General features: G+C 42.7%; 1 protein-coding gene, 1 long non-coding RNA gene and 1 pseudogene across 4 annotated transcripts in view; 1 reads left to right on the top strand and 2 right to left on the bottom strand.

Annotated features, from left to right (window-relative positions):
• The window catches only part of Slc14a2 (solute carrier family 14 (urea transporter), member 2), a 450,807-nt gene that overhangs the window by 227,632 nt on the left and 199,072 nt on the right, over positions 1 to 24,103 (top strand). The window lies entirely within an intron of this gene.
• The window catches only part of Gm36418, a 40,348-nt gene continuing 32,072 nt past the window's right edge, over positions 15,828 to 24,103 (bottom strand). Inside the window, exons 3-6 of the long non-coding RNA XR_386381.3 lie at positions 20,840 to 20,958; positions 20,112 to 20,261; positions 19,774 to 19,998; positions 15,828 to 16,838 (exon numbers count right to left, since the gene is read on the bottom strand). This is a non-coding gene — a long non-coding RNA (predicted gene, 36418). The remainder of the gene's footprint in view (positions 16,839 to 19,773; positions 19,999 to 20,111; positions 20,262 to 20,839; positions 20,959 to 24,103) is intronic.
• On the bottom strand, positions 18,932 to 19,560 carry Gm6133 (predicted gene 6133; annotated as a pseudogene).

The raw sequence follows: 24,103 nt of genomic DNA, 5'->3' as shown, positions 1-24,103 counted from the left end.
CCCTGTTCCTTTCACGGACCACACCACTTGCACACCTGCCTATCACTTACTGCCAGACAGTGGGTTCCGCTGGAAGTGTTTTCCTTAAAGACCACCCGGAAGTGGTTGCCAACACTCATGCTTTCTGGCTAAAATCATTAGCAAATAAAGGAATAATGTCCATGGTACATGGGGTGGAGGGAGAAAAGTGCCAAAGTCCTACTTGGAAGGTCTATGTACTTAGTTCAGTCTTATCCCATCTATGGATTCATATGTAACTACTTTATAAACCCTGATGTAGAAAATAGTGACCCTAAGAATCCTTACCCAGTTTCCTCCAGGGCTTCTATAATAATCATGTGGGATTAGAAATATGACCATATTTTAGAAGCAAATGATGGAGAGAAACAATTTGTCATCAGAACCTCACTGGGTGTCTTGCCAAATGGCCAAAGCACACCAGAGACCTGGCACTTGGTTCCAGCTTGACCATCATCTCTATGATCTAAAGTTAGGCCCACAGGTCTACAGTATCCTCCTCTGTCAAACAGGCAGGAAAATAGCCTCCCTACCTTCCCAGCAAGGGTATCATGAAAATATGGGACAGCATGAATGGGGAAAACGTTAATCAAGTGTAGAACAAAAGAGCTTGCTGGCCATTCTAGTAAGTCTATCTGGGTTGAAAGCCATTAGTTCCATGGGAGAAATTCACCTTCCAAAAAATGAAGTCCCAAAAGGAGAGCTTATATGTAAATCACCTAGCCTCCATATCTGCATATGTAAATCACCTAGCCTCCATATCTGCATATATAAATCACCTAGCCTCCATATCTGTATATGTAAATCACCTAGCCTCCACATCTGCATTACTCTACAAGTTGTATTGCTTGAAACTTGGAGGGCTGGGCCTGGGAATTGAGGGCAGAAGCTAGATATTTATAGGAAAAGAAAACAAAAAGCAAAACCTCACAGCAGAGTGAGTACCTAGGGCATATATCTTAGCAGCGTTAGATCCAACACAAATAAAACATCTTTCATGGGCATGTGTCACTCTTCCAATTGTTGGATAGAAGGGGTCCATGTTTAAGAAGTTATAAAATGGCTACCACTGGCCATAACTTTAAAATAAAAAGCCTGAAAGATCTACACAATATTGGAAGTTTAAAAGGAGAGATGGTGTTGGGGGAACATAAAATCATAGCAGTACTAACAGCAGGCAGGAACTGCAGATGTTCCAGAGAGGGGGGATCCTGAGAGACAGAGCGTAGGAAAGCCTACACGCACAGCCTCTTCATGTGGTCCTGAAACATGGGAGCAATTGGATAGGCAGAAATCAGGGAGCTGTGCGATGGTGATATGTTAGGTCTGGAAGGGAGGTGAGCAGAAAGGCACAACAGTTTTAATGACAAAAAAAAAAAAAACATATCTTGAGCGTGTACTTAGAAAAGGCCCCTTCCGACTGAAGGAGCTGAGGAGGTTTGCAGCCCCATGGGAGAAGCAACAGTGTCAACCAGCCAGACCCCTCGGAGCTCCCAGGGACTGGACCATCAACCCAGAAGTACACATGGAGGGACCCCTGGCTCTGGCTGCATATGTAGCAGAGGATGCCTTGTTGTACATCAATGGGAGGAGCGGCCCTTGGGCCTGAGGGTGTTCGGTGCTCCAGTGTAGGAGAATGCCAGAGCAAGAAGACAGGAGTGGGTGGGTAGGTGGGTGGGGGATCACCCTTATAGAGGCAGGGGGATAGGGGATGGGCTAGGGGGTTTCCGAAGGGAAGACCTGGAAAGGGGGAAACAATTGAGATGTAAATAAAGAAAATATCCAATACCAAAAAAAAAAAAAAAGTAAAAGTAAAACAAAAGACCCCTTCCAGTCCTAGGACTGAGAGAGTGGACATGGACTCGAGCCCTAACCAAGAAGCTGTCAGTTTTCCCCAGTGGACTCTCACTGGGCATAGAAACCACACTTCAGTTCACACCCCAGGACCAGGAATAATTGGACAACACAAAATAAAGTCAGTAGTAGTTTGTAGACATTTTGTCTCATTTTACTTTGGGCATCTTTTATTTTTGTCTTATTAGTCTTTTTCTTATTTGTTTGGATTTTGGTTTTTGTGGGTTTCAGGGGGTGGGGAGTGCACACATGTGCATGCATGCGTGCCTATGTGCCTGCACGTGTGTGAGTATGCTTGTGTTTCTCAGGAGTTGTGTTGTTTAGTTTTGGTTTTGCTTTTTCTCGTTTTAAAAGAGAGAAAACATAAAGTTGGGTGAGTGGGAGAATCTGGAAAGAACTGGGAGAGGAGAAAAACATGATCAACTAATACTCAATACATTTTTTTTCAATTTAAAGCAAAAGAAGAAAAGACTGCCTTCATATTTGCCACCCTGAGTCAAAAGGCAAAAACTAAATAAAATTTATTTGGGTTCTATAAACTAAATGCAGGATACATAGAGAGCCACTTCAGCCACTCTGGATAACTAAAGAAAAAAATTTGATGAATAACCGTCCCTTTTTCTATATCCCTGAAAATAACTAAGAATTCCTGCTCTGGATGGAATAAAAGCCATACATATTTCCTACAATTCCCGAAGCCAACCCTCCCTGATGCCCAGTTACATAGGACTACATACCAGACTGTATATTACTGAAAGAATCTGGGAGCACAAAGAAGCCAAAGGTTGACCACAGTGGTCACATCCATTAGTGAAGGGATGGAGAGAAAGAAAGTCAGGGTACTGATGTTAAATGCTGTGCCTCTTGTCTTAAAGAGATATTCAGGGCATAACACTAAATGAAAATTATAAAGCAGTATATGCCATGTGTCCTAATTTTTATAGAAAGAAAAACACGTATTCCATGAACTGCATGCTTGAAGGCTAAGTCTATCCACCCAGAGAGTGTGAGAAGCCTACACTCTCTAGGTAAAGACCTACAACTGTGGCGGATGGAAGGGAAGCAGAGAGTCGATCTGTGTGAGATGCTGGGAGAGGTGGGCACTCTCTGAAAGGAATTAGGCTTGCCAGCTGGGCTTAAATCATCCCCGTATGCTTTCAGAGTTCCCCTGAGAAAACCCAAAGGGAAGAAGGAAAAACTTAAGCCTTTCTGGTCAAGGCTGTTTGGTCAAGGCTCATGGTTGGCAGCTGCTGAGGCTTTGTGGAAAGACAGAGAGGATGCTCAGTTGCCACCATTTCAGGATAGAAGAAACTGGCATTTTTAAATCTGTATTACATGCATTTATTTACTTACTGTATGTGTGTCTGAATGTCATAGAGCACATGTGACAGAGGATAACATGCAGAAGTCAGTCCTCAGCTTCCACCACAGGGCTCTCAGGTATCAAACTCAGCTCATCCGGCTTGGCAGTAAGGACCTTTCTTTACCCGTGGCGCAAGCTTCCCGTCCCATAATCATGGTTTTTGGTATACATATCAGTGACACCAGTAGAATCTACTCTTTGACAATAGCCTTAAAGTAGAAAGAAGATAGGGGTGCTTGAATTTGAATCTCCAAGCCAAGCTAACACTGGGGCACCTAGAAATCTCACTCAGACTCTTATGGATTGAGGACTTTGGATCATAGCAACTTGAGACAATGCCAGTGTAATCTGAGTCCATCAGGAGCTGTAGTAGAGAAACAAAAGGAACCTTTAGCTAACAGTCTGATTAATGAATCAGAAGCACTGACTGGAGCTTTAGGAAAATTCAGTGATCCGGCTCAGTTCACTGCCTTGCTTCTCCCTCTGCTCCTGCTTCACATTCAGTCTCTCTTCTCAGAACACCTGCATGCTAAGCAACCTATGTTTGTCATGATCTGTATCTGCCACTCTGTGTCTCTCCAAATATTTAATCACTGAAGCATCGTTGGCGCTTTGGAATGTCCTAAAGCCTTTTGTGCAAGTGCTACTCAAATATCATTTTTTTTTGAAGATGAGGCAGTTAGAATTTTAAAGTAAATACCTTGCCTCATATGACTTTGATAGCTCGTAACAGAGCTTGCGCAAAAGACAGGTTTTTAAATTGCCAACCCAGTCTTTCTATAGATTTTTAGTAACTATACATGTTGGATGTACAATATAAGGGGGTTCAAGAAAACCACAAGGCATGGTCTCCATGAAGTTGGCTTCAGTTCACGTAAGATGAGCAGAACACACAAAGAAGAATGAGAGGCCAATTGTGACTACTCAATTAGGATTCATTAATGATTTCAGAGCATGGAAAGATGCATATGAGTTGCAAAATCTTGATCGGCCCTCTTTGTGAATGGAGACTCCAATAACTGGAAGACAAAGAAAAGAGATGCTGCAGAAAGCCAGTGGAAATGGGATAAAATCTAGACCCAGGGGCCCTACAGAGGTTGGAGCCTTCCAAAGAGCAGAAGGAAGGAGTCTGCCTACTGCCCACAGTGAGTCAGTGGGACCAGCAGATGAAAGGCACCCAGGGAGACTGCTCAGCTCTTGTCATCATGAATCTGTGTTCAATGAAATGTACCTAGTATGAAAACTCTTTGGTGGAGAAAAGGAGAAGGAATGATCAAGAAGGGAATTCAGAACCCAGACAGAAAATAAGAAGTAGTTACAGAAGGGTGCAGAAGTGGGTAGGAGATCTGACGTAACTTAGTTAGGTCAGTTGGGAGCAATCATAGAATGTTTCCTTTTATTGGTAACTGGACAAAGTTTGTGCTGATCAGGTAGATGGACTAGCTCTCTATGTTGTATTCCTTGGTGCTAAAATTTGATAATAGCCATTAGAATCTTCCCAGGGGGTTTTGAGAGGCAGAATATCTTGAAGGAATAAGATATTATGTAAAGAAATATATAATGTATGCTTAACAAGGGATCAAATACGCTGTGTGTGTGTGTGTGTGTGTGTGTGTGTGTGTGTGTGTGTGTGTGTGTGATCTGATTAATAAATGAATCCTCACTTCTTTCTACTTTTATGACCGTGGATAACTGAGCAAACCTTTCTGTGCCTTTAGTTTAGTTTCTTCCCACTGAAATAAAGACAATAGCAGTTATCCTGCTAGATTATCAAAAAGAAGGAAATGAAGTGAAAACATCTCACATGGTGTCTAGCATACAGTTTGCACCCAAATGATGTTAGTCTTCTTTTCTATTGGTAATTACCTGACAAGGAGTAGGAAGCTAGGCATAGGGCTACAGAAGTTCGGAGGTTATAGATAAGTTCACCTGAAAAAACAATATGGCTAGAAACTGTCGTTTTGCAACGCTCGACAAAACAAGGGTCTTCAAACCGCAAAGGTGCACTAATGTGGGTGTTCTGTGATGTAGGCAGATGATTTTAAATGGTACACAAAGCAGTGTGTGTGGCCCATAGCTGATGACCCTCTTGTTGCCCACCACTGAGTGTCAAGAGGGTTTTTCAAGCACCCAAGGTAATTACCAGGAGAAAATCCATCTAAGACAAAGGCAGCAGAGAGTACCATGTTGGAGAAAGGAAGAAACAAATGAACTGGCTAGACCCCTTGGCTCTTTGGAGGGTTCTTGCCTTACAACAGAGTCACTTTCCTTAGGTGGCCTGACAATAGATGACAATACAATGGCAGCCATTGAGCACACAGCACCCTGGTTTATGCAGTCAAACAAGGAAGGGAAAACTAAGCACAAAGCTTCACTTCGCTGTCAGCATCATCCACTCAGCAAGACAATGCCTCCTTTGAATATTTGTTCTTCCTCGCTATTTGTTTTTATTCTAAGCAGCCATTAACCTCCTACTAGTCTCCATCTTTTATAATAAAAATAGCCGTGTTAGGAAGGATAACAACACTCTCAGCATGGCACCCTCCCCCTCCCTGCACAGCGTTCTGCATGCCAATGAAGGAATAGAAATGACAAGACACTTCTGTGCAAAATGATAAGGCCACGGGGCAGCAGGAGACAGGTAACTATTTGGATGAAGCCTTGAGTGCAGCTTCTGAGAAGCCGTCATTGTGAAACCACCCTTCTAAGTCCATAGCTAGAAAGGAAGGGGTGATTAATTAATAAGTATTATGAAATACTCAGTCCCCGATCAGACTCCTGCCTACAGTATACACAAATCACTGCAACCCAGAGAGTTCACAGGGACACATTCTAACCCAGAGGACCAAGATATCATACCTCGGGGAGAATAGCTATTGTGGCCTTGAAAAGGCAGAGTCCTGGAGAATTCTAACACTGTCTTCTCTGCCATACCCTGCCCTCCACCCCCACCGTCTCATCCTGAATTTGGCTTTGGGAGTCGAGTGGAGTGGCCACGATTCTTGTGCTGTCTTCTTTGCTGACTTAAATGGCAGCTGGACAGCATTTGATCCCCAATACAAGGTCCCATGGGTTCTCAGAACAGCTTAGAAGGAAACATTCTGTGATACAGAGACACAGCCTCCATGATGCATCTGCTGAGTGGACCTTGGGTCATCAAATCCATTCTTCTCGGGGACAATGTGCAAAGGAAATTCTTGTTAGAAAGTAGAAATCACTATGTATCTGAACTCTTGCCCGGAAGGATGGATTTGATGAGAGAGCAAGCTCCCTTTTGTTAGCAGCAGACCTGATAAACAGTGTCCCCTTTTCCCCTCCCCTTGCCCCTCCCTTCTTTTCCCTGCTTCTCTAGCTCTTCTTCAGCTGCCCTTGCTCTCTGGGACAGTTGATCAACTTGTTCCCATTCTCTCAAGCCGTTAGCTGCCCTGAATCATATTCTTCTTAAGATGTATCAAATAGACAGTTCTGGCTCTCATCATTTGTACCTCACGCACACCTGAGTTCCCATGTGTGCAGCCTTTCTTATGCTGCTATGAGGTTTATAGGACGCAGTGCCAACAAAGAGTCTGATGGGATGACTGTAAGACAGAGCACATAGTGATGTTTGTGTATTTATACTCTCATATCACCAATAGCCATATTGAACTATTTTCTTTTCCTTGAATATAATTTCAGCTTGTCTATACACATGGTGTTGTTTTCATTTTATTATCTTCTTTTTCTAGGGGGAATATCAAGTCCTTAGTCCTTTTTAAGAACTGTCTTCAACAAATGTTTTCCACCTTCTCTAGTTCTCTATACAAGTTTTCACTCTATCTCCAGCTCAGAGACTCGGGGCTCTTTAATCTACTTGCATACAAGACTCTATAGGACAGAGGATATGCATGCCTGAAACCCTCATATCAAATCAATTATGGTTTGGGGGTCATGTTATCTTAAAGTCTCTTTAACTGCATTTGAAGCTTCAAAGGGAGTTAGCAAGATTCAAACCAAAATGGTATGGATGAGATTAAAAGTAACAGGACATGGAAACCCTAAGTGGTGATAAGATCGAGGGTGCATGACTGGTGGAAGTCTCCCATAAAGTGACATGAAGGAATGGCCTCTCAGATCCACACGCTCATTCATTCACTCAGTAAACTTCATTGCATACTTACTATAACACACAATTATTTTAGAATCAGTATGACAATATTAAGGGGACATCAAGGATGGCCATAGTTTAAAGATGGGGGGAAAGGTGGCTTTTCTTTCTGTCTTACAGGAAGGTGAATGGCAGGGCTAGGAAAAGGGTCAGTTTGGCTGACTTCTCAGCCTTAAGCTCATGCTATGATCATGAGCCTTATCCATGGCTTCTGCGTCTTCCTGAAACTTAAGGTCATGTTTTACTGACACAACCTTCACCTTGGCTATTTGAGACCTCCTGTGATCGGGGTACCACTTTCTCAACCACATTTCTTTCATATCTGAATCACCGTGGACTCCATCATTGGAACATTGGTAGACCATCTCCTACGACTCTTTCTGAAACATGTCCCACAAGGGTAAACACGGTACCTTTCCTTCCTCTACTTGACCCCCACATAGAAAATCCTTAACCCAACTCAGAAGTCACCAGAAAGAAGAAGGAGAAGAAGGAGAAGGAGAAGGAGAAGGAGAAGGAGAAGGAGAAGAAGAAGAAGAAGAAGAAGAAGAAGAAGAAGAAGAAGAAGAAGAAGAAGAAGAAGAAGAAGAAGAAGAAGAAGACCACTCTTAGCATCCTGAGGAAAGGGTTGTAAGACTGGTTTTATATTTCACAAACTATAAATGGCTGGCAGTTCAACCTAACTGATAAAGAGTTTTGTTACTGTCAACATTTTGGACAATTTTAAACTATCTTGACCCATTGAACTGTTTTGCACATGTAGACATGGCCAGTAGAAATCTGGGATTCCTTGGATAGAACCAAATGCGAGGAAAATCCAAGAGGCAGGGAGGTCTCTGGAAGCGCCACATTAACAGGTTTACTAACCGACAGCCGAGAGGCAATCTATTTTATTAAGAGATTGAAAAATAGTTTTTAAAAAACCAGCATGTGACGATTTCAATCAGAAGTAGATGGGCACTTTTTAAACTGCAATTGGTTTCTAAAGAATGGGCAAGATAAGAATTGATAGAGGTGAATAGCTATCAAACCGTGGGATGATAAAAAAAAAAAGAAGCAAATTGCCACCTACTTGAAGTGAATAGCTCTTGTAACGTAATGGGTTTTAAACTTTAGAATCGTTCGGTGCTATGACATGCATACGAGTGGAAGTCAGAATTGAGCATGTTTATTGGGTTTTTTCCCCCCCTTCCAATGGAAGATTGCCTGTTTGGTGTTCGAATAATAATCTCCATATAAAAATATGGTAATGTAATTATGCTAACTAGTATTTTCTATAATTCAAGACTCTGTTTATAATAATATATCATATTTTGCAGTCAGGTAGGAATCCATTTGTCCCCTCCACCTGGGTCGTTGTCATAGAAAGCAAAAGATGCTTTCATCGACAGTTTTCTGTAATCTGGTCCTCTCTGGAGTTAGATTTTTTTCTAGAAGGTGACGCGATAGATCTTATCCCAAACACCCTCATTTACCACACACTGCCAAGCTCAGATTAAGCTGACCCCCTCACGATTCTAACGATTTTTACTGATGAGCTTGCTTTGACAAAACTCACAGGTAAAACTATGCTATAGGGAGGACACTGGATAAACTTAGTGGCAGAAGACCTAGGCAAAAGTATTTCAATGCTCTGGAGAAGACAACTAGAATGGTATATATATTTATACCCAGGGTGTTATTGTGATTATATGTATAAAATGAGTACATGTCTGCTACTGTATACAGTATAGTATATGTCAGAGATGCAAATGAAGCCATGGGTGGACATGGATGGATCTACAGTTGATTGAGTTCTTTTAGAGGAGAATTTTACTCAAACAATTTTGGTGAGATAAATCTGTTTCAATTTTCATGCTAAGACCTAAGTGATGCTACTGATGCTGGCATTCTCCTCTCACACTTTCCCTCGGAATGGACCACCGCCCCCGAACTCATTGGCCAGTGGCTCGTTCCAGTGCTCTGTATTGCCTCTCTCCTGGTTTATAACCATGATTCCCGAGTCAAGTTATGGCAGCCACATTGGAAGTAAAATAGTAAACAGACTGGGGGGTTTACTGAAATTCAAGCTGGTTTCTGTGGCTGAATCTTCACATCATGAAGTTAGAACAAATTACGTTTTATTCTCAAATTCTAAAAAGCTCACAAAATAAATACACAATCTTATTTAGACACAGATATGGATAAATATAAGCCCCCACACTGGTTTTATTAAAAGTTTATAGTCAGAGTGCATGCATGACAGGCAAGGTGTGGCTTAAAGACTTGCACAGAGCTCTCCAAAGCAGCTTTCAGAGACCTGAGGTGGCATAAACAGTAATGCCATGCTCAGAGGGGCAAGGACCATTGAACTTGAAGTTCTGTACTAAACATTGGGGTACCACATTTTTAATTTTAAAAAAATGTTAGTAAACTGGAGTAAGATGCCACAAATGGTAAATGGCTGAAAGAAACAAAGCCGTTCATGTTGACAAAAGGGGTCTGTTTTCAAATACACTGTGGGCATCAGACAAATGAGAAAATGAGCTTATGTTGGGCAAGTCTAGAAACAGCTTTAGTTTCAGCACAGTCATGATCTACAGGCCACCTTCTTCACCCTCTGATGTCTCCCTACCTCCTCCACAAAGCTCTGAGAATCCCATAGAGATGACAGAAATTCCACCATTCTCTCTGCATAGATCAACAGCACATACACACACACATACACAGACAATGCACACACTTCCAAACAGTTTCCAGTGTCTCCCTCCCATCATGCTTTTCGCTCTCTCTTCCATTGTTTTTTTTTTCTTTTTTCCCCTTCCCACAGGAATCTCTAAAATAATAACCTGACCAAAAGAAGTGTGGCGAGGTTTACTCTTGCAGCCCCTCAGTGCCTTTTCTATTTTTGCCCTCTCGCAGTGACAGGTGATTTGAGACGATGATAAATCCTTGCATTTAAAGTCTTGATTGCCTGAATAAATAGATTGGATGGCTCCAGTAATTGGGTAATTAAAGTAAAATGGAGGTGCCAGTGGGGCCACAAACTGAAGATATGTATGTGCTTGGCGATTTCGTCTTGGAAAAACCAAAAACCAGCTCTGCAGGAGGAACAAAAGGTGCATGTGCAGAGAAGAAGGTGGCGGGGGTGTGGGAGGCCATGGGGGGCCACGATTACATAGAACTGAGAAGCCAAAGGAAGGAAGCTACACTCAGCTTTCTTTGTCTCCCAGAGCTAAGAATTCCAAAGTGGGTTAGGGAGGAAATCAGAGAGGCTGTGATCCTCTGCTAAACTCCCATGTACACACATATGCTACTACACACACACACACACACACACACACACACACACACACTTCTGCTTCCATCCCCCATTTTCCTGTCATTCTTATTGCTCACTAATCACAATCCCAGAAGATTATAGTGAGATTCTGAAGTCTGTAAAAGGCCATTGTAGAGGGACTAAGACCCTGCTGTTACCGCTAGACCTTAAGGTCTAGAATGGGGCGAGAAAAGTCAAAGAATGGGACTATGGTACAGGCACATCTGGGTCTTCTGATCATGAAAACCCGTCTCACAAGGTAGGCATTTAATCAGCAGCCCTGGGCCAGACACTAAAGCTAGGCCCTTCCGTCCATCTCCTCCCCTGCTCCATCGAGCTCCTTTCAAGCATTTTCTAAGCACCAGGTATGGCAGTCGTGATGGAAGTAATTGAGGCAGGGCACAGAACTGTAGTGGGTGCTGAAAATTCGGGGATGAGGCACAACCAACATTTATGTCTAAACTACTAAACATCTTACTCCTGTGATGTTGAGAGCCTAGTGAAGAGAAGATGCCAAGGCAATAATTATACACTATTGCTAGATAATTTATAAACTGGTCTCTGCTTTTCTGTGCTAAGGAAAAACACATTAGAGAAACTGGCCTAACCTTGAAGCAGAGCTGGACAAGGGAGTAATCCCTAACAACATCCACTAGTAAAAGCTGAAATGAGAGAGAGCCGGGGGATCTTAATGTGAGGAAGTGCAGAAGGAGACAGACGGCTGACCCTTCTCATCTGGGGAGTCTACTGCAGGCTCTGCCCTGCACGGCTCAGTCACTGGGGATTGCAGGCTGTTTCCTTGAATAAGACCATACTTACACGAAAGCTGCCTGCTTTTAGGAATCCAAGTTCAACGCCCGGACTGGATTAATTGAATGTTTCCCTTCCCATGAATTGTTCTGGCATTATTTGACCCCAGTCATAATATTGTGGTTCACTGGAAGTTAAAAAGTAACCTTTGTAAGTTGATAAAATCATAAATTCAGTGAAAATAGTTGCTGGCTTTTCCAGCAGAGGGTATTTCAGCCTTCTCAAAGCAACTCGGCCCCAGGCTCTTCCCATGTAAAAACTACTTTAAGGAAATCTTATTTCAAAATTCTTCCCCTTCTTCAAGCCTATTGGCATCTAGAAACTTTGCTGTATGATTTTTGCAGGCATGAAATGTCCCCTAACATTACATTCACCACCCACTCCCAGCCACAGTTAAGACCTTCAGTGGGTCTACTCTAAGACCACATAGCAAGGAAGCCAATAGCTTGCCTTTTCTTTTGAGCCCCATCGGCAGAACTGGCGCCCAGCTGTTGCAAACTAATTTGGTCCTCAGAGCATCAGGCCTCCGGTAAGTGAGAACCGGGTCCAGTAAGCCTAGCCTGTGAACTTCAGCTTTATCACAGGAGAAGCTCTGAAGAACAGAGCCTTTTACAGCCAGCAGAATTCTAAGGATACAACACAATTAATGGGAATCCCAGCAGAGCCTCTTACTACATATGTGATATTTAGCAAATCAGCCTCTCTCAGGACCTCAACTTTATCATCTATAAAGTGGACCATCAAAATCACACCAAAGATAAAGAGCCTGGGACACCAAGGACACAGAGATATCGTGCCATAAAGGGAAACAGTCACTTCTATTGTCATATATGACATGCTCCTAGAAATGGAGAAGAGTGAAAGAACTTGAGCCTGTGGGTTTCAGGCTGTCTTCCAGTCCCAGGAGTCAGATGCTAACTCCTGCTCTGTCTGGGATCCCCAAGAGGTGAAATAAAGAGCTTCCTCTCCAGGCATGCCTACCTTGCTGGAAGCATATTACTTTTGATCCAATATATTGTTGCTGTTGCAATCAAATAGCTGGCCAAAGCAAGTTAAGGAAGGAAGGTATACTTTGACTCGTGGATTCACAGAGATTTCAATCCATCATGGAAGGCAGCATTCTAGTAAAAGAGACTTATACCTAGCCATTCCAGTAGAAACAAGAGGCAGGCATTGACTAGCGAAAGCAGGCCAGTAGCAGGAGAATGCACAACTTTCAGTAACTGTCCCTTAGTGACTATTGCCACCAACCATGCCCAACATCCTATAGATCCCACAGCCTTCAAAATACCCCCACAAGCTGGAAACCAAGTATTCAAAACAAGGACTATGAAGGACATTTAATATTTAAGCCATAATATCTGGTATTAACCTACTTAGCAGCTTCTGATCTCCAGGTATAGCCTGATCTCTGTTGTTGGATTGTTGTCTTGTATCCACCTGCCTCTGCTTCAGTCAGTTCTTTGACTGTCCAGGCTTATGGGCAGTTGTAGTCTCTTTCTGTTGCTATGACAAACACGATGACCAAATGCAACTCAAGGAAGAACAGGATTAATTTTTTTCTTACACATCTAGGTCCATCATCAAAGAAACTTGAGGAGGGAACTCAGGCAAGAACTTGAGTCAGAAACCATGGTGAATGCTACTTGCTGTCTCACTCACTCAAACTCAGGCCTAGCTTTCTCTTTTTTTCAAATATTTTTATTTCTCTGAAAAAATCCCATATATTTATACAATGTATCTTGACCATATCCATCCCCCAATGATTTAGGAATGGAGTGAAATCCAAGCCGATGGCTATATGGGTATCCTGGGCTGGGAGTCCTCTTTTCAATACCCAGTCAAAACTCAGAGCTTGACTACCATGGATCTTGGCTTCACAATAAAATGATCCTGATGATGAAAAAAAGTCCAGGAATCTGCTTTGCCTGGCATAAAAAAATACAGATTCAAAACACACACACACACACACACACACACACACACACACACACACACACTACACACACACACACACACACTACACACACACACACACTACACACACACACACACACACACACTACACACACACACACACACACACACACTACACACACACACACAGACACACACACACATACACACACACACACACACACACACACACACACACACACAGCATGTTGGTGCCTCACATATTTAGGTCTTCTCTGACCCCAACAAGTAACATACAATAAAACTTTTCTTTTAAAAATATTTTTATTGGATATTTTCTTTATTTATATTTCAAATGTTATCCCCTATCTCCTTTCCCCCCAGCCCCCTAAACCATCCCCTGCCCCCTGCTTCTATGAGGGTGTTCCTCTACCCACCCACCCACTCCCAACTCTCCACCCTGGCATTGCCCTACAATGGGGCATCTATCAAGCCTTCACAGGACCAAGGGCCTCTCCTCTCATTGATGCCTGACAATGGCTTCCTCTGCTACCTATGCGGCTGGAGCCATGAGTCAGTCCCTCCATGTGTACTCTTTGGTTGGTGGTTTAAACCCTGAGAGCTCTGGAAGGTCTGGTTGGTTGATATTGTTGTTCTTCCTATGAGATTGTTTCCTGACCTAAACAAATAACATACAATAAGACTTTTCTAAATTTCCTCTTGACATTTGATCTGATTCAGTTATTGTTTAAAAAGAAACAGGGCAGAAACCAAGGAAAAACGTTGTTGTGTGTGAAGCTAGTGTTAAGGGTGACCTGGGTGATCGGGCTGCCCATCTCAGACTGACGGTGATGTGCACTGCATCTGGATTATCAAGGAGGAAAATCCCAGCTTGGAAGAGCGCAGTTGCTCGGTACTATTGACGGCATCTCTGCCCAGCTGTGTAACCTGGGGTGTGGTACTTTACCTCTCGAAACCTCCACTTCCTGTAACAAAATAGGATTTTAAAAAAAATAAAAGCTTTCTATGATCATGTCAGGGCTTCTGCAACTAATGGGCTGATCACCAGCAACCTATTGTCCCAAAGTCCTAGAGCCTAGAGGACTGAGATGATGATGTTAGGGAAGTTCCTTCTGAGGGTGTGAGGATGTACACAGCCCATGGCTTGCCCCTGGTTTCTGGTGTTTTCTGGATGTTGTTAGCATGTATATCAGCAGCAGTAATTTCTTTGTCTCAAATGTTGCACTCTTTTTGTGCCTGTTGCTACATTGCAAATTTCATCACTGCATTAGAACACCAGCCAGGATTAGGGGCCTCCTACACTCCACTATGATCATATCTTGCTGAGTTCTCCAATGGCTTCATTTGTCATGGAGTCACATTCTGCTATGCTGGAAGTTAGGAACTCAACATCAAAGTTGAGAGAAGATGCAATGGTATATATGTATGCATGTATGTATGTATGTATGTATGCATGTATGGATGGATGGATAGATAGATAGATAGATAGATAGACACACATACACACACACACATATATGTATGTGTGTGTGTGTGTGTGTGTGTGTGTGTGTATGTATGTATGTATATATGTATATCCTGCAGCTTTCACTGGGCCTTGACCCCAGAGCAGTTTTGGAGTGAGGGATGGTGGTAAGAGGTCACTGGCTTGGCTTTCCCCATGTCTGTCTTTGCAGTCTGGGAAGGCAACAGGCACTGACTACTATGACTGGACCCAGAGATCAGCATGGTGACAGTGGAGTGCCAGCTCTGTTTTATTTTCCCTAACAGCTGTAATCAGAAATCACTCCCTCATCCCATGAGAAGTGGGGCCCAGCAGTGAGGCTCCCAGGCGTTTGAGAATCTGTGAGTCCTATTAAGATGTCTCTTCTGGTGCCTCCAGAAAACTCAAAGTGTAGAGCTTGCTAAGGAACTCTCTCCATCGGCCCCCAAGGTCATTGGATCATTTCGGCAACTCAGTTAATAGCATGTTGGTTCTGTTTCTTCTCTGCAATTGTTTTTATTACCTAGCCAGTCCCCAGTGGAGTGGCTGTCACTGAGAAATGGACATGGGTCACTCGGTGAATACATACAGCAAGACAGGAATGCAGGAATGGATGGATGACACCAGGTTGTTAAGTCTAACTCTTCAGTCACTCAGTGAATGCATAGAACAACACAGGAATGCAGGAATGGATGGATGGGCACCAGGTAGGTTAGTGATAGTCCAGATAAGTCTAACTATTCTTTGACATAGTTTTTGTTAGAAGGCGAGAGATATATGTTATAAAGGATCCAGCTGTTTATTCATTAAGGATTAAAGATTTTCGCTGCAATCCTGCCTCTTCCACTTGCTTATTATATTAGACTTCCCTAAGCTGTTCAACTTCTTTGGGGATGGTTTTTTTTTCTTTTTCATCTTTAAAATGAGCATATATGATAACAGCAATCTAGCTCAAAGGGATGATAGAAAGATTGGATATGTATAAGCATTGACTATAGCTAGTTTCTTTCCCTAATAGTATGTGCGAGCATTCTGATGTGCAAGCATGGATGATGGCTGGTAGCCTACAAACGCTAGGATGCAGCTAGCGTTTGGCGTGCATTAGCCACAGGAGAGGCAGTTGCCTTCATGGCGAGCTTCCAAAGTTGCCTCACTGATCTGCAGTGTGCCTCAAACTTTTACGATTCAAGTTACCTTTAACTAAAGAAAAAGGACAGTGGGGGAAAATCCCACTAGTGCCACAAAAGGGAAACCATATTGATCTTTAACCACTAATTCTTTCCCAAACTTCTACCAAATGGAGAAATAGAGTCATGTGGGAAGCCTTGACTTTGGGAGTGAGTCTATAGAAGGAGGTGGCTGCCTGCAAACCAAAAAGTTCCAACTACACTGGCTATGAGTTCCAGCTATGCTGGTTTTCCAGTCCCACTCTTCCAGTGTCCAGATCAACAAGATATAAACATTTTTTCTCATATTTTGTTATAGCCCTTTGAGCTAATACATGCGCAGAAGGCAATTCTCAGAGATCCACAACAATAATTGAAGCCATACCAGCATTGTTGAAATGCTTGATCTTACTGAAGGACATGGGTCACACTAATGTGGTGCCTACTCTTCATCCTCAGGGAAATATCAACAGATATTAAGGAAGTCTTCTGAAAGAGATAGTCTCTAAAGCCCAGGCCTAGAATCCCAACACTCGGGAAGCCAAGGCAAGAGGAATTGTGAGTGGGAAGCCAGCCTGAGTTATATAGCAAGTCTTTATTGAAAGAAAGGGTAGAAGGAAGAGAGGAAGGAAAAGTAGTCTCAGAGTGGGTGTCAGGGATATGGCTAGAGTGGAATGGGGAACAGCCTGCTATTGCTACCATCATCCTGTGGATTTCTGGCTCCCTCCAGTCTTCCTCCATTCTCAGTCTTGGTCCCTCTCCTGTGCCAAAGAGAGTTGAAGAGAAATAATTTCCTTCCTGCCCAAATCTGTTTTCATCTTGTTAATTTTCTCCTACATTCCACACTCTTGAATGCTGGAAAGCCTTGTGCCCCCAGCCACCGTTCCTCGTTCCTCTGGTCAGTTGTTTACCTGGGGAGATGCCCAGTCCTGAGGAGCAAGTGCTATGCTAAGTGCAAATCACCTTTTGTCACTTGGGCCTTGCCTAGCCTCGTGGTCCTGTGATAGAATCAAAGTTAGCACAATGTCTGAGGTTGTTGACTTTCTCCTTGGTGGGAGAGAATGGAAGCCAGAGAGGAGTGGGGAAAGAAACATGTGCGGAACACCTACAGACAGAATCCTATCTGGTCTGCAGAAGAGAAAGGAGTTAACCAGGGAATTTTCTTCACAGATCTCACTGAGATCATTTTATGGCTCTGATCTCAAGGGAAACGAGCGGTTTGCACATTTACTGTTTCCTATCAGCCGACCATCTGTAGGCACCACCGTTCACAAAGAGCTGAGACATAAACTGGTCACTTTATCATTGTAATATATTTGGAAAATCAAAAACCAGCTGTTATAAAGCTATAAACTGGAGACTTTATTGCATATTGTTTATCATTACTTTAGTATTTGGAGATCCGTACTGCACAGACTTTGAGATCTATCTGTATTGCCAAGGAGGCCAAAGTTTATTTCCCTAATAATATGCAAATGGAGCCTTTATACCAGATAATGAATAATCACTTTAGATTAAAGGCTGAATTTTCTTTTAGTGGTACTGGCAGTGCAGATTTTTTGCATGCAGTTAATAATTAATTTAAAGAATTACCACTTCAGTGAGCCTTGCTTACATTATTTATTAAGTGTAATTAAAGTATTTATTAGTCAAGTAATAAATGAGGGACAACCGCCAGCACCTTAACAGTGTTGTAGAATAATCACAGACCATGCTTATCTGAACAGCAAGACTGAGTGTGGCTCAAGTGTATTAATAGATTATTGTGATCATTGGAGGTGTTATCAGTATGCCTCAGCCTTGGGTGTGTATCTGGCATTCAGCCATGGGTGTGTGTCTGGCATACACACTTGCTTCTGCAGCTTAGTTCATGCTAGAGGAAACTGTCTCAGAGTTTCCCCACTGCAAATGTGGGTTTACTCATTGAGAAACAAAACAAGAGGGGTTTGTCGGTTCTAGCTAACATCCTTGCCAGTCTATCATGTTGTCTGCAGCTCAAAATAGCAGACCCAATATTGTCATCTTAGAATTTCAAGAAGACTGTGGGAAGCATTAGCCATCATTAAGATGACTATGTAATTCACTGTTCAGGGATGATTTTAAGAATGGAAAGGTTTTTTTTTCCTAATTATTATGTATAAACTAGGAAGACTCCAAGTCAACCAGGTTGACTCTCCAAAAATTAGCATGGCCTTTATTCACCTAGCTAGATTGCTTTCAGCAATAATTGATTTAAAATAATACAAGAAAGAAAAAGCTAAGAGAATCCGCCTCCACAACTGACTGCTATCAACACCTATGATTTTAAGTAAAACCTAATCCTTTGTCTTCAGTTTCAAAAGACATCAGGAAAATGACCCTGTTCAAGCCCCACAGATGACAGAGCCCCTCCTCCTTCTCCCACCCACCTCCCTCCGGGTTCCTGTCTCCCTGGCTGGCTCGAAGGACTTTCATTCAGGGATTTATTTTTAACACTGCTCTGCTGAAGAGGCGGCAAAAAGAGACAGACTTTCATTTGAAGCTTTTTCGTTTTTCCAACATTCCCTGCTGCCTTGCTAAAAATAAATACCCCACAGTAAAAATAATATTTTCTAAATAGATATATGGTTATCTACAATGGCTAATCTTACAGCCTGAGGTCACTGACCAAAGCCAGCTACGTAGCTCATGAACCTGTTGAGTAATTAATTACACAGAAGCAGGTGTAACAGGCTGGTATCGTCCCAGGGACCATCCAGGTCAGGTGGGAATGACGTGAGAGTGGAATTTATTGCTGAGTCATTCTTGTCACCACACCTGTGGCGCTCCATCAAGCTCTGACGGACTTTATCTGATGTCCTTTTTTTTTTTTTTTTTTTACTTAATCTGCATTTAATTTATTTTATGCTGAATTTATTCCTGTGCCATGAGTTTTTTTTTTTTCCCAGTTTCTTCTGAGTTATCTTTTTCTTCTGTGCAACCTCCTCTTCTGGCTTTGGAACGATCTGTTCCTTCTCAGTGAGGATCATCTCAATGTGGCAGGGGGAGCTCATGTATGGGTTAATCGGGCCATGAGCTCTGTAGGTTCGTCGGCGCATCTTAGGTGCCTTGTTCACCTGGATGTGTTCAATGACTAGAGAATCTACGTCTAAACTCTTAAGTTCAGCATTACTCTCTGCATTTTCAAGCATGTGCAGTAAAAATTCAGCACTCATTTCTGGCCAACGTCCCTGTATCCAGCCCCAGTGTTTGGCCTGGGTGCATGTACCAACTCCACCATGATACCGCCGGAATGGCACACATTGCTTCTTTAAAGTGACATCCTTCAGATACTTGGTAGCTTTGTGAATATTCATACCCTTGATGGCCTGGGCAGTTTCCCAGGTGTTCTTAGAATGAACACAAAAGTTTGAACCTCTTGATTTGCATGATTTTGTGGGGGCTTCTGGGTCAAAAGAGTAGGGAACCATCTTTGCAGGTCACCTCTGGCCGCTTACAGGAAGAACCCGATGTCCTTTTGACCAACAAGGGTAACATCTACTAAAGCATACCCAGGCTGACGGTTTCTTATGCTTTCCTGGATGTTTGGGGCGCCTGCACCTTGGTCAATCCCACTTATTCCTAGGCATGAGCCCCACACTGTGCCCTGTCTCCATTCTGGAAGCCTTTCCCAACTACTTTGCTCATATTGCCCCGGTCTCTACTGCCCCTTCACACCTTGGGAAAAGCTTGCTTCCTGCATGTAAGCCTTGAACTCTCATAGGTCAAAGGGTGAATTTGTCATCTTCCTGCATCTCCCCAGAACTAAGAGCAGTGGGGGCTCTCCAAAGCCAGGAAGACCAAGCCAGACTGCAGTCCATCTGAGCCTTCTTTCTTCTGGATCTCTGCATGCTTCACTCGTCAGAATTCCATCCAAAGGGTGTGGTCACATATCAGGAAAGACTATGGTTGAAAAGAAAGATATTCAAATGGATCAAAGTTAAAAGGCCTGGCTGACATTTGGGGGAAAAACTATCCCAAACACTCAAACATGTATTAATAACAGGCAATACTACCTGGCCCAAACGTGTAGGCTTGTAAATTGATTTGTCTTCAGGCCCCTTTCGAGTGTTGTTTCTAGGCGACCGACAGGTTGGCCGTATATCATGTGCACCGTGGCCTTGTACTGAGGCAGCCTCCTCCTGACCTCTTAATCAAGCCAAGAGCTGGGCACAGAGAAGAGATACGCGATCACTTACAGCAACACCCAGCTGGCGTGAGTCCCACAAACCATCTGCCTGTCTCGCTGTGGTCAGACTGTCTGCTAATGCCTCCTCCTCTAATAAGCCATCAGCGTAGTCCTCCAGCCTTTTCTTTTTTTTTTTTTTTTTTAAGTTAGAAAATAAATTGTGTTGCTGGATGAGCTCTGCTTGGCTGAAGCTATGATTCACAAAAGAGAAAGTCAATCCAAGATAGTCAGACAGCACCTTCTCTGCTGGGTGGGAGGCAGCCAAACTGCTGATCTAGCCTCATTTGAGCATCACTATTTTATTCCCCTATAAATTTGACATGGCCTTGTTAGGGCATAGCTTGCTGTTATGCATTTTCCCATTATTTTGTGTTGCCACAAGGAATGGCCCTTGGCTTTAGTTGTAAGCCAGGGTCAACGTTTCTTCATGGCCTTGTCAGAAGGTAATCAGTCTGAAGCCACTACCATGTGCGAGTTATATCCAACTGATACAACAGGGATGGGCTAAGGATAACGGTGGTTAGATGTGATTCCCCTTGAGCTGTCGGTACTTACCGAAGTCAGTGATAGATCACAGACACAAAGCGGAGAGTGGAACCAGATGAGCTTGAGGTGGGACCTTTGCCCATCAGCATCCTCAGTTCAATAGCATGTGGGAGATAGCATCAAACTCTCTGAAAAGAGAACACACAGTCCCTACATCTGCAATTTAGTGCTCTGACAGCCCATTCGTCATCCCATCAACAAGTCAGTGTGAACTATAGCCTATCTTAGTTTGAGGTTTCCACCCACGAGACCTTGAGATAAAGATTTGAAGGCAAACCATTTAGTCAAGAATTACAGGTATCACTAGTGGGGAATGTTAGGAAAAAAAAAATAGAGGGGAAGGGACCAGCACTTGAAGCCAGCACCCACTGTGCAGTGGATGTAAACTGACTCTGGGGAAACACTGGTGATTCTAATGGCAAGTAGCTCAGAACCATTTCACTTGAGAGTTGTCCTAAATGATAATGCTACGAAACTCGCTAGTGTGTTTGCGAATTGAGCCTGAAAGAAGGGTGCCTCCAGGCCTGGGAAAGCTAACACAGACAGTTTTGAGTTGACCTAAGTTCACCAAAGTGCCCATGGTCATGGGTTGGGGCCCTGAAGCACATGCTGAGAAGGAAAGGAAGGTCTAGGGAAGCAACCAGTTGAAGACACACTTTCTACACTCTCAATTCAGTCAAGCGAGAATAGTAAAAGCTATCAGAAAACAATCTTATGGATAAACACTCAATACCACATCAGGGGAAGAAAACTTATTCAACCATTCTGAAACCTTAGAATTCAATTAGAATTTGGTCCACCACATAGCTCATGCCTGTAATTCCAACATCTGAAGGTGGCTACTAATAGGAGGGCCTGTGTGAGCTTAAGACCTACACATGTGCAAGCTTATGTAATGAGTTCCTAGACAACCTACGATTCAGAGCAATACCCCGTCTCTAATCAATCAATCAATCAATCAATTAGAATTTGATGAAGGAGTAGGATTCAGCTTTTAGAGGAAAAGATAATGGGATAGAGTTTATTTATTCTCAAAGTTGGATATTAAATTCAGATTAATAAACTATTAAATTAAAGCCAGTGGATTCTTTTCCCTCTTCTTGATGTTCACATTCTCTAATCTTAGAAATAGTTTATCTGCCTCTACAATCCCACGCCCAGAAACCATCTTCCATTAACTTGTTTTGCATTTTATTTATATAGTCAGAGAAATTTAAATTAGATGTCATCTAAGGTTCTTTCTCTCCTGTAGCTCTCACGATCGTGGGTCATCAACACACATTGAAGGGACCGTGTCCTCTGTCTTTTGAAAGACCACTTTGTTGGTCACACAGAACGTTGTCCCATAGGTTGTCTCTCCTTCCACAGTTAATGGTGAAACTTAAGGACTCACAGCGAAAGAGTGAATGCGACTGACAGGATGTCTGCTTGCATTGCATGTCCTTATGAGAGCTGAGCCTCTGCGTAAGGAATTCCCTTGAGTCTGGATTTGACACTGAAATGGGGCAAAGCAGTGAAGTGGATTAACCAAGGCTCAGACTCAGACCAGCCTAAGTTTGAACCCCAGCTCTTCGGTTTACCAACATCAGTACTTGAAGAAAGTTGATCTCCACTGGCCTCATTTTGCTTATGTCTAAAATGGCGTCAAATACCATCCATAACAGGATAGATTTGGAGATTAAAGCTTAAAGGAATGGAGCCTATAAAATATGTACATCAGAGCTTATGACACTAACAATCCAAATCAAATGGATTTTTCTATTTTTATCCAGTTTAGGTTAGTAGACACAATAATGGGTTTCACTGTAGTGCCAAATGCATTTGTAAACAGTGCAGTAGGGAAGTCCTCTAACTCTACACGATGATTTCAGTAGGTCACACCACTGGATTGTAGGACTATGCACTAAACTCCTTGCTCCTGTGAAAAATAAAATGCAGTATTTCTGACTGAGTGCTTTTCATTTTAGTCAATGTCTACATTTGAAATTTGGGACAATAAACGCAACCAAGAGGAAGTTAAGCTTTAGGTTACCATGGAAATTAGAGTAGACAGGATGACATTCTGCATTTATTAGTTTCCCAATTATTCATGATTTTCTCTCCAGCATCATAGAATGTGACAACATTGTTCTTTGTGAATTTTCTTCCATGACAACTATCTATATGGTTCTAGCAATAGGTCATAAGTCTAGGCCAGGAGTACCAAGATTCTGGCAAAACAAGGATGAGGTCAGACTTGTGAAAGATGACAGTCCAGTTGTATGTAAGAGCCAGAAAATTTTGTTAGTATCCAGAGTGGTGTCTGGAGAATCCTAGCAGCATCAGAGGTCTTCAGAGATTAGTATTCAACTTGGAACAAGAATCTTTCTCCTTTGTGGTCAAGAGATACTACTGCATCTTTGCTCATAGAGCAACATGACCCAACATGACCATGAGCATACCCCTCAGTCCTAGATACCTTACAGAGGAAAGGGGGAAATTTACCAAGCTCGCTGAAACCATGAGTGCCAGAGGCTTCTGGGGCTGAGCTCACACTAGACCTGAGCAAGACCTCATCGTTTGCACTTGAAAATTCAGACTAATCTACGGAGCCTCCTATGTCAAGGAAGCTGCCACCCAATACCTGTGCCTCATTTAGATATCCCAAAGTGCCTTTTCACCATATGCCTTTCAAGAGGATGGAAGTTAAGAAGATACACACACACACACACACACACACACACACACACACACACACACACACACTGTGAGCCACGGTGAATGCCTGTTGCACCAACACTCAAAACCCCCAAAGTACTCACTTCCAGAACCAAAAGACACTTAGAATAGAGCAGGCCCACTAAAGCAGTCCAGTCTTCAACTTCTTGTCTCACAGAAGAACTCAAGTGTAGACAAGAGTAGAGAGGTGAAGGAACCAAGTCCAGGCAGCTATCTGGGACTCTCATCCTTCCATTCTTTACCTTAAGATCTTTGTTGGTGGTGGTGGTTGGTTGATGCTACAGATTGACTTAAGGCCCACTCACTAAATATATACACAACCTAATATACATATAATAAATATACATATATAGTCTCATTATCTTAATGAGTGTTTGTTGAACAGCTATACATCTTTTGAGATATTAGGGATAGATAAATGAACAAAAAGACACTGCTCTTGTGGAAGGCATATTCTGGTCTGACAAGGCAGGTCAAAAACAATTCAACGCATCTTATCTGTACAAGGAAAAGGAACAGCTGGGGATTAAACTGAAGCAGGGTAGGGGGAGAATG

This window comes from Mus musculus, chromosome 18, assembly GCF_000001635.26.
Source record: "Mus musculus strain C57BL/6J chromosome 18, GRCm38.p6 C57BL/6J".
NCBI classification, from domain to species: domain Eukaryota; kingdom Metazoa; phylum Chordata; class Mammalia; order Rodentia; family Muridae; genus Mus; species Mus musculus.
Note: the sequence above shows the minus strand (reverse complement) of the source record. Positions and strands in the feature narration are given on the sequence as shown.